This window comes from Oncorhynchus keta, unplaced genomic scaffold (genome assembly GCF_023373465.1).
Source record: "Oncorhynchus keta strain PuntledgeMale-10-30-2019 unplaced genomic scaffold, Oket_V2 Un_contig_18663_pilon_pilon, whole genome shotgun sequence".
Classification (NCBI taxonomy): Eukaryota; Metazoa; Chordata; class Actinopteri; order Salmoniformes; family Salmonidae; genus Oncorhynchus; species Oncorhynchus keta.
In genome coordinates, this window is record NW_026281039.1 from 35,001 (window position 1) to 53,360 (window position 18,360).

General features: G+C 45.6%; 1 protein-coding gene across 1 annotated transcript in view; it reads left to right on the forward strand.

Annotated features, from left to right (window-relative positions):
- prpsap2 (phosphoribosyl pyrophosphate synthetase-associated protein 2) overlaps window positions 1-18,360 on the forward strand; it is a 60,315-nt gene that overhangs the window by 21,991 nt on the left and 19,964 nt on the right. The gene's annotated exons all lie outside the window — the stretch shown is intronic.

Genomic DNA, 18,360 nt, shown 5'->3' on the forward strand with positions numbered 1-18,360 from the left:
GTGAACACTACCATCATGATGTATATCTCTCTCTGTCTCCAGGGATGTGAACACTACCATCATGGTGTATATCATCTCTCTGCTCTCCAGGGATGTGAACACTACCATCATGGTGTATATCTCTCTGTCTCCAGGGATGTGAACACTACCATCATGGTGTATATCTCTCTGTCTCCAGGGATGTGACACTACCATCATGGTGTATATCTCTCTCTGTCTCCAGGGATGTGAACACTACCATCATGGTGTATATATCTCTCTCTGTCTCCAGGGATGTGATCACTACCATCATGGTGTATATCTCTCTCTGTCTCCAGGGATGTGAACACTACCATCATGGTGTATATCTCTCTCTGTCTCCAGGGATGTGATCACTACCATCATGGTGTATATCTCTCTCTGTCTCCAGGGATGTGAACACTACCATCATGGTGTATATCTCTCTCTGTCTCCAGGGATGTGAACACTACCATCATGGTGTATATATCTCTCTGTCTCCAGGGATGTGAACACTACCATCATGGTGTATATCTCTCTCTGTCTCCAGGGATGTGAACACTACCATCATGGTGTATATCTCTCTCTGTCTCTCTCCAGGGATGTGAACACTACCATCATGGTGTATATCTCTCTCTGTCTCCAGGGATGTGAACACTACCATCATGGTGTATATCTATCTCTCTGTCTCCAGGGATGTGAACACTACCATCATGGTGTATATCTCTCTCTGTCTCCAGGGATGTGAACACTACCATCATGGTGTATATCTCTCTGTCTCCAGGGATGTGAACACTACCATCATGGTGTATATCTCTCTCTGTCTCCAGGGATGTGAACACTACCATCATGGTGTTATCTCTCTCTGTCTCCAGGGATGTGAACACTACCATCATGGTGTATATCTCTCTCTGTCTCCAGGGATGTGAACACTACCATCATGGTGTTATCTATCTCTCTGTCTCCAGGGATGTGAACACTACCATCATGGTGTTATCTATCTCTCTGTCTCCAGGGATGTGAACACTACCATCATGGTGTATATCTCTCTCTGTCTCCAGGGATGTGAACACTACCATCATGGTGTATATCTCTCTCTCTCTCCAGGGATGTGAACACTACCATCATGGTGTATATCTCTCTCTGTCTCCAGGGATGTGAACACTACCATCATGGTGTATATCTCTCTCTGTCTCCAGGGATGTGAACACTACCATCATGGTGTATATCTCTCTCTGTCTCCAGGGATGTGAACACTACCATCATGGTGTATATCTCTCTCTCTGTCTCCAGGGATGTGAACACTACCATCATGGTGTATATCTCTCTCTGTCTCCAGGGATGTGAACACTACCATCATGGTGTATATCTCTCTCTGTCTCCAGGGATGTGATCACTACCATCATGGTGTATATCTCTCTCTCTGTCTCCAGGGATGTGAACACTACCATCATGGTGTATATCTCTCTCTGTCTCCAGGGATGTGAACACTACCATCATGGTGTATATCTCTCTCTGTCTCCAGGGATGTGAACACTACCATCATGGTGTATATCTCTCTCTCTGTCTCCAGGGATGTGAACACTACCATCATGGTGTATATCTCTCTCTCTGTCTCCAGGGATGTGAACACTACCATCATGGTGTATATCTCTCTCTGTCTCCAGGGATGTGAACACTACCATCATGGTGTATATCTCTCTCTGTCTCCAGGGATGTGAACACTACCATCATGGTGTATATCTCTCTGTCTCCAGGGATGTGAACACTACCATCATGGTGTATATCTCTCTCTGTCTCCAGGGATGTGAACACTACCATCATGGTGTATATCTCTCTCTGTCTCCAGGGATGTGAACACTACCATCATGGTGTATATCTCTCTCTGTCTCCAGGGATGTGATCACTACCATCATGGTGTATATATCTCTCTCTGTCTCCAGGGATGTGAACACTACCATCATGGTGTATATATCTCTCTCTCTCTCCAGGGATGTGAACACTACCATCATGGTGTTATCTATCTCTCTGTCTCCAGGGATGTGAACACTACCATCATGGTGTTATCTATCTCTCTCTCCAGGGATGTGAACACTACCATCATGGTGTATATCTCTCTCTCTCTCTGTCTCCAGGGATGTGAACACTACCATCATGGTGTATATCTCTCTCTCTCTCCAGGGATGTGATCACTACCATCATGGTGTATATCTCTCTCTGTCTCCAGGGATGTGATCACTACCATCATGGTGTATATCTCTCTCTCTCTCTCTGTCTCCAGGGATGTGAACACTACCATCATGGTGGTCTCCAGGGATGTGAACACTACCATCATGGTGTATATCTCTCTCTGTCTCCAGGGATGTGAACACTACCATCATGGTGTATATCTCTCTCTCTCTCTGTCTCCAGGGATGTGAACACTACCATCATGGTGTATATCTCTCTCTCTCTCTGTCTCCAGGGATGTGAACACTACCATCATGGTGTATATCTCTCTCTGTCTCCAGGGATGTGAACACTACCATCATGGTGTATATCTCTCTCTGTCTCCAGGGATGTGAACACTACCATCATGGTGTATATCTCTCTCTCTCTGTCTCCAGGGATGTGAACACTACCATCATGGTGTATATATCTCTCTCTGTCTCCAGGGATGTGAACACTACCATCATGGTGTATATCTCTCTCTGTCTCCAGGGATGTGATCACTACCATCATGGTGTATATCTCTCTCTGTCTCCAGGGATGTGATCACTACCATCATGGTGTATATCTCTCTGTCTCCAGGGATGTGATCACTACCATCATGGTGTATATCTCTCTGTCTCCAGGGATGTGAACACTACCATCATGGTGTATATCTCTCTCTGTCTCCAGGGATGTGATCACTACCATCATGGTGTATATCTCTCTCTGTCTCCAGGGATGTGATCACTACCATCATGGTGTATATCTCTCTCTGTCTCCAGGGATGTGATCACTACCATCATGGTGTATATCTCTCTCTGTCTCCAGGGATGTGATCACTACCATCATGGTGTATATCTCTCTCTGTCTCCAGGGATGTGAACACTACCATCATGGTGTATATCTCTCTCTGTCTCCAGGGATGTGAACACTACCATCATGGTGTATATCTCTCTCTGTCTCCAGGGATGTGATCACTACCATCATGGTGTATATCTCTCTCTGTCTCCAGGGATGTGAACACTACCATCATGGTGTATATCTCTCTCTCTCTCCAGGGATGTGAACACTACCATCATGGTGTTATCTATCTCTCTGTCTCCAGGGATGTGAACACTACCATCATGGTGTATATCTCTCTCTGTCTCCAGGGATGTGAACACTACCATCATGGTGTATATCTCTCTCTGTCTCCAGGGATGTGAACACTACCATCATGGTGTATATATCTCTCTGTCTCCAGGGATGAACACTACCGTGTGTTATCTCTCTGTCTCCAGGGATTGAACACTACCATCATGGTGTATATCTCTCTCTGTCTCCAGGGATGTGAACACTACCATCATGGTGTTATCTATCTCTCTCTCCAGGGATGTGAACACTACCATCATGGTGTTATCTATCTCTCTGTCTCCAGGGATGTGAACACTACCATCATGGTGTTATTTATCTCTCTCTCTCCAGGGATGTGAACACTACCATCATGGTGTTATCTATCTCTCTCTCTCCAGGGATGTGAACACTACCATCATGGTGTTATCTCTCTGTCTCCAGGGACGTGAACACTACCATCATGGTGTTATCTATCTCTCTGTCTCCAGGGATGTGAACACTACCATCGTGGTGTATATCTCTCTCTGCCTCCAGGGATGTGAACACTACCATCATGGTGTATATCTCTCTCTGTCTCTCTCCAGGGATGTGAACACTACCATCATGGTGTATATCTCTCTCTGTCTCTCTCCAGGGATGTGAACACTACCATCGTGGTGTATATCTCTCTCTGTCTCCAGGGATGTGATCACTACCATCATGGTGTATATCTCTCTCTGTCTCTCTCCAGGGATGTGAACACTACCATCATGGTGTATATCTCTCTCTGTCTCCAGGGATGTGAACACTACCATCATGGTGTATATCTCTCTCTGCCTCCAGGGATGTGAACACTACCATCATGGTGTTATCTCTCTCTGTCTCCAGGGATGTGAACACTACCATCATGGTGTTATCTATCTCTCTCTCTGTCTCCAGGGATGTGAACACTACCATCATGGTGTTATCTATCTCTCTCTCTCCAGGGATGTGAACACTACCATCATGGTGTATATCTCTCTCTGTCTCCAGGGATGTGAACACTACCATCATGGTGTTATCTATCTCTCTCCAGGGATGTGAACACTACCATCATGGTGTTATCTATCTCTCTGTCTCCAGGGATGTGAACACTACCATCATGGTGTATATCTCTCTCTGTCTCCAGGGATGTGAACACTACCATCATGGTGTATATCTCTCTCTGTCTCCAGGGATGTGAACACTACCATCATGGTGTATATCTCTCTCTGTCTCCAGGGATGTGAACACTACCATCATGGTGTATATCTCTCTCTCTCCAGGGATGTGAACACTACCATCATGGTGTTATCTCTCTCTGTCTCCAGGGATGTGAACACTACCATCATGGTGTTATCTATCTCTCTCCAGGGATGTGAACACTACCATCATGGTGTATATCTCTCTCTGTCTCCAGGGATGTGAACACTACCATCATGGTGTATATCTCTCTCTCTCTCTCTCCAGGGATGTGAACACTACCATCATGGAGTATATCTCTCTCTGTCTCCAGGGATGTGAACACTACCATCATGGTGTATCTCTCTCTCTGTCTCCAGGGATGTGATCACTACCATCATGGTGTATCTCTCTCTCTCTCTCTCTCCAGGGATGTGAACACTACCATCATGGAGTATATCTCTCTCTGTCTCCAGGGATGTGAACACTACCATCATGGTGTATATCTCTCTCTGTCTCCAGGGATGTGAACACTACCATCATGGTGTATATCTCTCTCTCTGTCTCCAGGGATGTGAACACTACCATCATGGTGTATATCTCTCTCTGTCTCCAGGGATGTGAACACTACCATCATGGTGTATATCTCTCTCTCTCTCTCTGTCTCCAGGGATGTGAACACTACCATCATGGAGTATATCTCTCTCTCTCTCCAGGGATGTGAACACTACCATCATGGTGTATATCTCTCTCTCTCTCCAGGGATGTGAACACTACCATCATGGTGTATATCTCTCTCTGTCTCCAGGGATGTGATCACTAAAATAATGGTGTATATCTCTCTCTCTGTCTCCAGGGATGTGATCACTACCATCATGGTGTATATCTCTCTCTCTCTGTCTCCAGGGATGTGAACACTACCATCATGGTTTATATATCTCTCTGTCTCCAGGGATGTGAACACTACCATCATGGTGTATATCTCTCTCTCTCTCTCTCCAGGGATGTGAACACTACCATCATGGTGTATATCTCTCTCTGTCTCCAGGGATTTGATCACTACCATCATGGTGTATATCTCTCTCTGTCTCCAGGGATGTGAACACTACCATCATGGTGTATATCTCTCTCTGTCTCCAGGGATGTGAACACTACCATCATGGTGTTCTCTCTATGGGATGTGAACACTACCATCATGGTGTTATCTCTCTGTCTCCAGGGATGTGAACACTACCATCATGGTGTATATCTCTGTCTCTGTCTCATGGGTATCTCTCTCTGTCTCCAGGGATGTGATCACTACCATCATGGTGTATATATCTCTCTCTCTCTCTCCAGGGATGTGAACACTACCATCATGGAGTATATCTCTCTCTGTCTCCAGGGATGTGAACACTACCATCATGGTGTATCTCTCTCTCTGTCTCCAGGGATGTGATCACTACCATCATGGTGTATATCTCTGTCTCTCTCTCTCCAGGGATGTGAACACTACCATCATGGAGTATATCTCTCTCTGTCTCCAGGGATGTGAACACTACCATCATGGTGTATATCTCTCTCTGCCTCCAGGGATGTGAACACTACCATCATGGTGTTATCTATCTCTCTGTCTCCAGGGATGTGAACACTACCATCATGGTGTTATCTATCTCTCTCTCTGTCTCCAGGGATGTGAACACTACCATCATGGTGTTATCTATCTCTCTCTCTCCAGGGATGTGAACACTACCATCATGGTGTATATCTCTCTCTGTCTCCAGGGATGTGAACACTACCATCATGGTGTTATCTATCTCTCTCCAGGGATGTGAACACTACCATCATGGTGTTATCTATCTCTCTGTCTCCAGGGATGTGAACACTACCATCATGGTGTATATCTCTCTCTGTCTCCAGGGATGTGAACACTACCATCATGGTGTATATCTCTCTCTGTCTCCAGGGATGTGAACACTACCATCATGGTGTATATCTCTCTCTGTCTCCAGGGATGTGAACACTACCATCATGGAGTATATCTCTCTCCAGGGATGTGAACACTACCCAGGGATCTCTCTCCCAGGGATGGAACACTACCCATCATGTGTTATCTATCTCCCTCCCCTTTATCTCTCTCTGTCTCCAGGGATGTGAACACTACCATCATGGTGTATCTCTCTCTCCCTCTCTCCAGGGATGTGAACACTCTCATGTATATCTCTCTGTCTCCAGGGATGTGAACACTACCATCATGGTGTATCTCTCTCTCTGTCTCCAGGGATGTGATCACTACCATCATGGTGTATATCTCTCTCTCTCTCTCTCCAGGGATGTGAACACTACCATCATGGTGTATATCTCTCTCTGTCTCCAGGGATGTGAACACTACCATCATGGTGTATATCTCTCTCTCTCTCTCTGTCTCCAGGGATGTGATCACTACCATCATGGTGTATATCTCTCTCTGTCTCCAGGGATGTGATCACTACCATCATGGTGTATATCTCTCTCTGTCTCCAGGGATGTGATCACTACCATCATGGTGTATATCTCTCTGTCTCCAGGGATGTGATCACTACCATCATGGTGTATATCTGTCTCCTGATCTACCAGGTATATCTCTCTCTGTCTCCAAGGATGTGAACACTACCATCATGGTGTATATCTCTCTCTGTCTCCAGGGACGTGAACACTACCATCATGGTGTATATCTCTCTCTCTCTCCAGGGATGTGAACACTACCATCATGGTGTTATATCTCTCTGTCTCCAGGGATGTGAACACTACCATCATGGTGTATATCTCTCTCTGTCTCCAGGGATGTGAACACTACCATCATGGTGTATATCTCTCTCTGTCTCCAGGGATGTGAACACTACCATCATGGTGTATATCTCTCTCTGTCTCCAGGGATGTGAACACTACCATCATGGTGTATATCTCTCTCTGTCTCCAGGGATGTGAACACTACCATCATGGTGTTATATCTCTCTGTCTCCAGGGATGTGAACACTACCATCATGGTGTTATCTATCTCTCTGTCTCCAGGGATGTGAACACTACCATCATGGTTTATATCTCTCTTCCCTTTGAACACTCATCTCTCTGTCTCATCAGGGATCTCTGTCTGTGAACACTACCATCATGGTATATCTATCTCTCTCTCCTGTGAACACTACCATCATGGTGTATATCTCTCTCTCTCCAGGGATGTGAACACTACCATCATGGTGTATATCTCTCTCTGTCTCCAGGGATGTGAACACTACCATCATGGTGTATATCTCTCTCTGTCTCCAGGGATGTGAACACTACCATCATGGTGTATATCTCTCTCTGTCTCCAGGGATGTGAACACTACCATCATGGTGTATATCTCTCTCTCTCCAGGGATGTGAACACTACCATCATGGTATATCTCTCTCTCTGCCTCCAGGGATGTGAACACTACCATCATGGTGTATATCTCTCTGTCTCAGGGATGTGAACACTACCATCATGGTGTATATCTCTCTCTGTCTCCAGGGATGTGAACACTACCATCATGGTGTATATCTCTCTGTCTCCAGGGATGTGAACACTACCATCATGGTGTATCTCTCTCTCTCCAGGGATGTGAACACTCTCTGTCTCCAGGGATGTGAACACTACCATCATGGTGTTATCTATCTCTGTCTCCAGGGATGTGATCACTACCATCATGGTGTATATCTCTCTCTGTCTCCAGGGATGTGAACACTACCATCATGGTGTATATCTCTCTCTGTCTCCAGGGATGTGAACACTACCATCATGGTGTATATCTCTCTCTCTCCATGGGATGTGAACACTACCATCATGGTGTTATCTCTCTCTGTCTCCAGGGATGTGAACACTACCATCATGGTGTATATCTCTCTCTGTCTCCAGGGATGTGAACACTACCATCATGGTGTATCTCTCTCTCTGTCTCCAGGGATGTGATCACTACCATCATGGTGTATATCTCTCTCTCTCTCTCCAGGGATGTGAACACTACCATCATGGAGTATATCTCTCTCTGTCTCCAGGGATGTGAACACTACCATCATGGTGTATATCTCTCTCTGTCTCCAGGGATGTGATCACTACCATCATGGTGTATATCTCTCTCTGTCTCCAGGGACGTGAACACTACCATCATGGTGTATATCTCTCTCTGTCTCCAGGGATGTGAACACTATCATGGTGTGTATATCTCTCTCTGTCTCCAGGGATGTGAACACTACCATCATGGTGTATATCTATCTCTCTCTGTCTCCAGGGATGTGAACACTACCATCATGGTGTATATCTCTCTCTGTCTCCAGGGATGTGAACACTACCATCATGGTGTATATCTCTCTCTGTCTCCAGGGATGTGAACACTACCATCATGGTGTATATCTCTCTCTGTCTCCAGGGATGTGAACACTACCATCATGGTGTATATCTCTCTCTGTCTCCAGGGATGTGAACACTACCATCATGGTGTATATCTCTCTCTGTCTCCAGGGATGTGATCACTACCATCATGGTGTATATCTCTCTCTGTCTCCAGGGATGTGATCACTACCATCATGGTGTATATATCTCTCTCTGTCTCCAGGGATGTGAACACTACCATCATGGGTGTCTATGTGAACACTATCTCTCTCTCTGTCTCCAGGGATGTGAACACTACCATCATGGTGTATATCTATCTCTGTCTCCAGGGATGTGATCACTACCATCATGGTGTATATCTCTCTCTGTCTCCAGGGATGTGAACACTACCATCATGGTGTATATCTCTCTCTGTCTCCAGGGATGTGAACACTACCATCATGGTGTATATCTCTCTGTCTCCAGGGATGTGAACACTACCATCATGGTGTTATCTCTCTCTGTCTCCAGGGATGTGAACACTACCATCATGGTGTATATCTCTCTCTCTGTGAACACTACCATCATCTCTCTCTGGGATGTGATCACTACCATCATGGTGTATATCATGTATATCTCTCTCTCTGTCTCCAGGGATGTGAACACTACCATCATGGTGTATATCTCTCTCTCTCTCCAGGGATGTGAACACTACCATCATGGTGTATATCTCTCTCTCTCTCCAGGGATGTGAACACTACCATCATGGTGTATATCTCTCTCTGTCTCCAGGGATGTGATCACTACCATCGTGGTGTATATCTCTCTGTCTCCAGGGATGTGATCACTACCATCATGGTGTATATCTCTCTCTGTCTCCAGGGATGTGATCACTACCATCATGGTGTATATCTCTCTCTGTCTCCAGGGATGTGATCACTACCATCATGGTGTATATCTCTCTCTGTCTCCAGGGATGTGATCACTACCATCATGGTGTATATCTCTCTCTGTCTCTCTCCAGGGATGTGAACACTACCATCATGGTGTTATCTATCTCTCTGTCTCCAGGGATGTGAACACTACCATCATGGTGTTATCTATCTCTCTGTCTCCAGGGATGTGAACACTACCATCATGGTGTATATCTCTCTCTGTCTCCAGGGATGTGAACACTACCATCATGGTGTATATCTCTCTCTGTCTCCAGGGATGTGAACACTACCATCATGGTGTATATCTCTCTCTGTCTCCAGGGATGTGAACACTACCGTCATGGTGTTATCTCTCTCTGTCTCCAGGGATGTGAACACTACCATCATGGTGTTATCTATCTCTGTCTCCAGGGATGTGAACACTACCATCATGGTGTATCTATCTCTCTCTGTCTCCAGGGATGTGAACACTACCATCATGGTGTATATCTCTCTCTCTGTCTCCAGGGATGTGAACACTACCATCATGGTGTATCTCTCTCTCTGTCTCCAGGGATGTGAATCACTACCATCATGGTGTATATCTCTCTCTCTCTCCAGGGATGTGAACACTACCATCATGGGTATATCTCTCTGTCTCCAGGGATGTGAACACTACCATCATGGTGTATATCTCTCTCTCTGTCTCCAGGGATGTGAACACTACCATCATGGTGTATATCTCTCTCTGTCTCCAGGGATGTGAACACTACCATCATGGTGTATATCTCTCTGTCTCCAGGGATGTGAACACTACCATCATGGTGTATATCTCTCTCTCTCTCTCCAGGGATGTGAACACTACCATCATGGTGTATATCTCTCTGTCTCCAGGGATGTGAACACTACCATCATGGTGTATATCTCTCTCTCTCCAGGGATGTGAACACTACCATCATGGTGTATATCTCTCTGTCTCCAGGGATGTGAACACTACCATCATGGTGTATATCTCTCTCTGTCTCCAGGGATGTGATCACTACCATCATGGTGTATATCTCTCTCTCTCTGTCTCCAGGGATGTGAACACTACCATCATGGTTTATATATCTCTCTGTCTCCAGGGATGTGAACACTACCATCATGGTGTATATCTCTCTCTCTCTCTCCAGGGATGTGAACACTACCATCATGGTGTATATCTCTCTCTGTCTCCAGGGATTTGATCACTACCATCATGGTGTATATCTCTCTCTGTCTCCAGGGATGTGAACACTACCATCATGGTGTATATCTCTCTCTGTCTCCAGGGATGTGAACACTACCATCATGGTGTTATCTATCTCTCTGTCTCCAGGGATGTGAACACTACCATCATGGTGTATATCTCTCTCTGTCTCCAGGGATGTGAACACTACCATCATGGTGTATATCTCTCTCTGTCTCCAGGGATGTGAACACTACCATCATGGTGTATATCTCTCTCTGTCTCCAGGGATGTGATCACTACCATCATGGTGTATATCTCTCTCTCTCTCCAGGGATGTGAACACTACCATCATGGTGTATATCTCTCTCTCTCTCTCTGTCTCCAGGGATGTGAACACTACCATCATGGTGTATATCTCTCTCTCTCCAGGGATGTGAACACTACCATCATGGTGTATATCTCTCTGTCTCCAGGGATGTGATCACTACCATCATGGTGTATATCTCTCTCTCTGTCTCCAGGGATGTGAACACTACCATCATGGTGTATATCTCTCTGTCTCCAGGGATGTGAACACTACCATCATGGTGTATATCTCTCTGTCTCCAGGGATGTGATCACTACCATCATGGTTTAGTCTCTCTATCTCTCTCTGTCTCCAGGGATGTGAACACTACCATCATGGTGTATATCTCTCTCTGTCTCCAGGGATGTGAACACTACCATCATGGTGTATATCTCTCTGTCTCCAGGGATGTGAACACTACCATCATGGTGTATATCTCTCTGTCTCCAGGGATGTGAACACTACCATCATGGTGTATATCTCTCTCTCTCTCCAGGGATGTGAACACTACCATCATGGTGTATATCTCTCTCTGTCTCCAGGGATGTGAACACTACCATCATGGTGTATATCTCTCTCTGTCTCCAGGGATGTGATCACTACCATCATGGTGTATCTCTCTGTCTCCAGGGATGTGAACACTACCATCATGGTGTATATCTCTCTCTCTCTCTCCAGGGATGTGAACACTACCATCATGGTGTCATATCTCTCTCTCTGTCTCCAGGGATGTGATCACTACCATCATGGTGTATATCTCTCTCTGTCTCCAGGGATGTGATCACTACCATCATGGTGTATATCTCTCTCTGTCTCCAGGGATGTGAACACTACCATCATGGTGTATATCTCTCTCTCACTCCTCTGTCTCCAGGGATGTGAACACTACCATCATGGTGTATATCTCTCTCTCTCTGTCTCCAGGGATGTGAACACTACCATCATGGTGTATATCTCTCTGTCTCCAGGGATGTGAACACTACCATCATGGTGTATATCCAGGGATGTGAACACTACCATCATAATGTATATCTCTCTGTCTCCAGGGATGTGAACACTACCATCATGGTGTATATCTCTCTCTCTCTCCAGGGATGTGAACACTACCATCATGGAGTGTATATCTCTCTCTGTCTCCAGGGATGTGAACACTACCATCATGGTGTATATCTCTCTCTGTCTCCAGGGATGTGAACACTACCATCATGGTGTATATCTCTCTGTCTCCAGGGATGTGAACACTACCATCATGGAGTATATATCTCTCTGTCTCCAGGGATGTGAACACTACCATCATGGAGTATATCTCTCTCTGTCTCCAGGGATGTGAACACTACCATCATGGAGTGTATATCTCTCTGTCTCCAGGGATGTGAACACTACCATCATGGAGTATATCTCTCTCTGTCTCCAGGGATGTGAACACTACCATCATGGTGTATATATCTCTCTGTCTCCAGGGATGTGATCACTACCATCATGGTGTCTCTCTCTGTCTCCAGGGATGTGAACACTACCATCATGGTGTATATATCTCTCTCTCTCTCCAGGGATGTGAACACTACCATCATGGTGTATATCTCTCTCTGTCTCCAGGGATGTGAACACTACCATCATGGTGTATATCTCTCTCTGTCTCCAGGGATGTGAACACTACCATCATGTGTATATCTCTCTGTCTCCAGGGATGTGAACACTACCATCATGGTGTATATCTCTCTCTGTCTCCAGGGATGTGATCACTACCATCATGGTGTATATCTCTCTCTCTCTGTCTCCAGGGATGTGAACACTACCATCATGGTGTATTTCTCTCTCTCTCTCTCTGTCTCCAGGGATGTGAACACTACCATCATGGTGTATATCTCTCTGTCTCCAGGGATGTGAACACTACCATCATGGTGTATATCTCTCTGTCTCCAGGGATGTGATCACTACCATCATGGTGTTTATCTCTCTCTGTCTCCAGGGATGTGAACACTACCATCATGGTGTATATCTCTCTCTGTCTCCAGGGATGTGAACACTACCATCATGGTGTATATCTCTCTCTGTCTCCAGGGATGTGAACACTACCATCATGGTGTATATCTCTCTCTGTCTCCGGGGATGTGAACACTACCATCATGGTGTATATCTCTCTGTCTCCAGGGATGTGATCACTACCATCATGGTGTATATCTATCTCTGTCTCCAGGGATGTGAACACTGCCATCTCTCTCTGTCTCCAGGGATGTGAACACTACCATCATGGTGTATATCTCTCTCTGTCTCCAGGGATGTGAACACTACCATCATGGTGTATATCTCTCTCTGTCTCCAGGGATGTGAACACTACCATCATGGTGTATATCTCTCTCTGTCTCCAGGGATGTGAACCACTACCATCATGGTGTATATCTCTCTCTCTCCAGGGATGTGAACACTACCATCATGGTGTATATCTCTCTCTGTCTCCAGGGATGTGAACACTACCATCATGGTGTATATCTCTCTCTGTCTCCAGGGATGTGAACACTACCATCATGGTGTCTCTCTATCCCTCTACCATCATGGTGTATTTATCTCTCTCTCTCTCTGTCTCCAGGGATGTGAACACTACCATCATGGTGTATATCTCTCTCTGTCTCCTCACTCATCATGGTGTTATCTCTCTGTCTCCAGGGATGTGATCACTACCATCATGGTGTATATCTCTCTGTCTCCAGGGATGTGAACACTACCATCATGGTGTATATCTCTCTCTGTCTCTCTCTCTGTCTCTCTCTCTCCAGGGATGTGATCACTACCATCATGGTGTATATCTCTCTCTGTCTCCAGGGATGTGAACACTACCATCATGGTGTATATCTCTCTCTGTCTCCAGGGATGTGAACACTACCATCATGGTGTATATCTCTCTGTCTCCAGGGATGTGAACACTACCATCATGGTGTATCATGGTGTACCATATCTCTCTCTCTCTGTCTCCAGGGATGTGAACACTACCATCATGGTGTATATCTCTCTCTGTCTCCAGGGATGTGAACACTACCATCATGGTGTATATCTCTCTCTGTCTCCAGGGATGTGAACACTACCATCATGGTGTATATCTCTCTCTGTCTCCAGGGATGTGAACACTACCATCATGGTGTATATCTCTCTCTGTCTCCAGGGATGTGAACACTACCATCATGGTGTATATCTCTCTCTGTCTCCAGGGATGTGAACACTACCATCATGGTGTATATCTCTCTGTCTCCAGGGATGTGAACACTACCATCATGGTGTATATCTCTCTCTGTCTCCAGGGATGTGAACACTACCATCATGGTGTATATCTCTCTGTCTCCAGGGATGTGAACACTACCATCATGGTGTATATCTCTCTGTCTCCAGGGATGTGAACACTACCATCATGGTGTATATCTCTCTCTGTCTCCAGGGATGTGAACACTACCATCATGGTGTATATATCTCTGTCTCCAGGGATGTGATCACTACCATCATGGTGTCTCTCTCTGTCTCCAGGGATGTGAACACTACCATCATGGTGTATATCTCTCTCTCTCCAGGGATGTGAACACTACCATCATGGTGTTATCTATCTCTCTGTCTCCAGGGATGTCTACCATCATGGTGTATATCTCTCTCTGTCTCCAGGGATGTGAACACTACCATCATGGTGTATATCTCTCTCTGTCTCCAGGGATGTGAACACTACCATCATGGTGTATATCTCTCTCTGTCTCCAGGGATGTGAACACTACCATCATGGTGTATATCTCTCTCTGTCTCCAGGGATGTGATCACTACCATCATGGTGTATCTCTCTCTCTCTCTCTCTCTCCAGGGATGTGAACACTACCATCATGGTGTATCTCTCTCTGTCTCCAGGGATGTGATCACTACCATCATGGTGTATATCTCTCTCTCTCCAGGGATGTGAACACTACCATCATGGAGTATATCTCTCTCTGTCTCCAGGGATGTGAACACTACCATCATGGTGTATCTCTCTCTCTGTCTCCAGGGATGTGATCACTACCATCATGGTGTATATCTCTCTCTCTCTCTCCAGGGATGTGAACACTACCATCATGGAGTATATCTCTCTCTCTCCAGGGATGTGAACACTACCATCATGGTGTATATCTCTCTCTGTCTCCAGGGATGTGATCACTACCATCATGGTGTATATCTCTCTCTGTCTCCAGGGATGTGAACACTACCATCATGGTGTATATCTCTCTCTGTCTCCAGGGATGTGAACACTACCATCATGGTGTATATCTCTCTCTGTCTCCAGGGATGTGAACACTACCATCATGGTGTATATCTCTCTCTGTCTCCAGGGATGTGAACACTACCATCATGGTGTATATCTCTCTCTGTCTCCAGGGATGTGATCACTCTCTCTCTGTCTCCAGGGATGTGAACACTACCATCATGGTGTATATCTCTCTCTGTCTCCAGGGATGTGAACACTACCATCATGGTGTATATCTCTCTGTCTCCAGGGATGTGAACACTACCATCATGGTGTATATATCTCTCTCTGTCTCCAGGGATGTGATCACTACCATCATGGTGTATATCTCTCTCTGTCTCCAGGGATGTGATCACTAACATCATGGTGTATATCTCTCTCTGTCTCCAGGAATGTGATCACTACCATCATGGTGTATATCTCTCTCTGTCTCCAGGGATGTGAACACTACCATCATGGTGTATATCTCTCTCTGTCTCCAAGGATGTGAACACTACCATCATGGTGTATATCTCTCTCTGTCTCCAGGGACGTGAACACTACCATCATGGTGTATATCTCTCTCTCTCCAGGGATGTGAACACTACCATCATGGTGTTATATCTCTCTGTCTCCAGGGATGTGAACACTACCATCATGGTGTATATCTCTCTCTGTCTCCAGGAATGTGACACTACCATCATGGTGTATATCTCTCTGTCTCCAGGGATGTGAACACTACCATCATGGTGTATATCTCTCTGTCTCCAGGATGTGAACACTACCATCATGGTGTATATCTCTCTCTGTCTCCAGGGATGTGAACACTACCATCATGGTGTATATCTCTCTCTCTCCAGGGATGTGAACACTACCATCATGGTGTATATCTCTGTCTGTGAACACTACCATCATGGGATGGTGTATATCTCTCTCTGTCTCCAGGGGATGTGAACACTACCATCATGGTGTATATCTCTCTCTCTGTCTCCAGGGATGTGAACACTACCATCATGGTGTATCTCTCTCTGTCTCCAGGGATGTGAACACTACCATCATGGTGTATATCTCTCTCTGTCTCCAGGGATGTGAACACTACCATCATGGTCTGTATCTCATCATGGTGTATATCTCTCTCTCCAGGGATGTGAACACTACCATCATGGTGTATATCTCTCTCTGTCTCCAGGGATGTGAACACTACCATCATGGTGTATATCTCTCTCTGTCTCCAGGGATGTGAACACTACCATCATGGTGTATATCTCTCTCTGTCTCCAGGGATGATGAACACTACCATCATGGTGTATATCTCTCTGTCTCCAGGGATGTGAACACTACCATCATGGTGTATATCTCTCTCTGTCTCCAGGGATGTGAACACTACCATCATGGTGTATATCTCTCTCTCTCCAGGGATGTGAACACTACCATCATGGTGTATATATCTCTGTCTCCAGGGATGGTGATCACTACCATCATGGTGTATATCTCTCTGTCTCCTGTCTACCATCATGGGATCTCTCTGTCTCCAGGGTGAACACTACCATCATGGTGTATATCTCTCTCTGTCTCCAGGGATGTGAACACTACCATCATGGTGTATATCTCTCTCTGTCTCCAGGGATGTGATCACTACCATCATGGTGTATATCTCTCTCTGTCTCCAGGGATGTGAACACTACCATCATGGTGTATATCTCTCTACCATCATGGTGTATATCTCCAGGGATGTGAACACTACCATCATGGTGTATATCTCTCTCTCTCCTGTCTCCAGGGATGTGAACACTACCATCATGGTGTATCTTCTCTCTCCAGGGATCTCTCTCTCTGTCTCCTGTCTCATCAGGGATGTCTCCAGGGATGTGAACACTACCATCATGGTGTATATCTCTCTCTGTCTCCAGGGATGTGAACACTACCATCATGGAGTATATCTCTCTCTGTCTCCAGGGATGTGAACACTACCATCATGGTGTATATCTCTCTGTCTCCAGGGATGTGAACACTACCATCATGGAGTATATCTCTCTCTGTCTCCAGGGATGTGAACACTACCATCATGGTGTATATATCTCTCTGTCTCCAGGGATGTGAACACTACCATCATGGTGTATATCTCTCTCTGTCTCCAGGGATGTGAACACTACCATCATGGTGTATATCTCTCTCTGTCTCCAGGGATGTGAACACTACCATCATGGTGTATATCTCTCTCTGTCTCCAGGGATGTGAACACTACCATCATGGTGTATCTCTCTCTCTGTCTCCAGGGATGTGAACACTACCATCATGGTGTATATCTCTCTCTCTCCAGGGATGTGAACACTACCATCATGGAGTATATCTCTCTCTGTCTCCAGGGATGTGAACACTACCATCATGGTGTATATCTTTCTCTCTCCAGGGATGTGAACATATCATGGAGTATATCTCTCTGTCTCCAGGGATGTGAACACTACCATCATGGTGTATCTCTCTCTGTCTCCAGGGATGTGATCACTACCATCATGGTGTATATCTCTCTCTCTCTCTCCAGGGATGTGAACACTACCATCATGGAGTATATCTCTCTCTCTCTCCAGGGATGTGAACACTACCATCATGGTGTATATCTCTCTCTGTCTCCAGGATGTGAACACTACCATCATGGTGTATATCTCTCTGTCTCCAGGGACGTGAACACTACCATCATGGTGTATATCTCTCTCTCTCTCCAGGGATGTGAACACTACCATCATGGTGTATATCTCTCTCTGTCTCCAGGGATGTGAACACTACCATCATGGTGTATATCTCTCTCTGTCTCCAGGGATGTGATCACTACCATCAT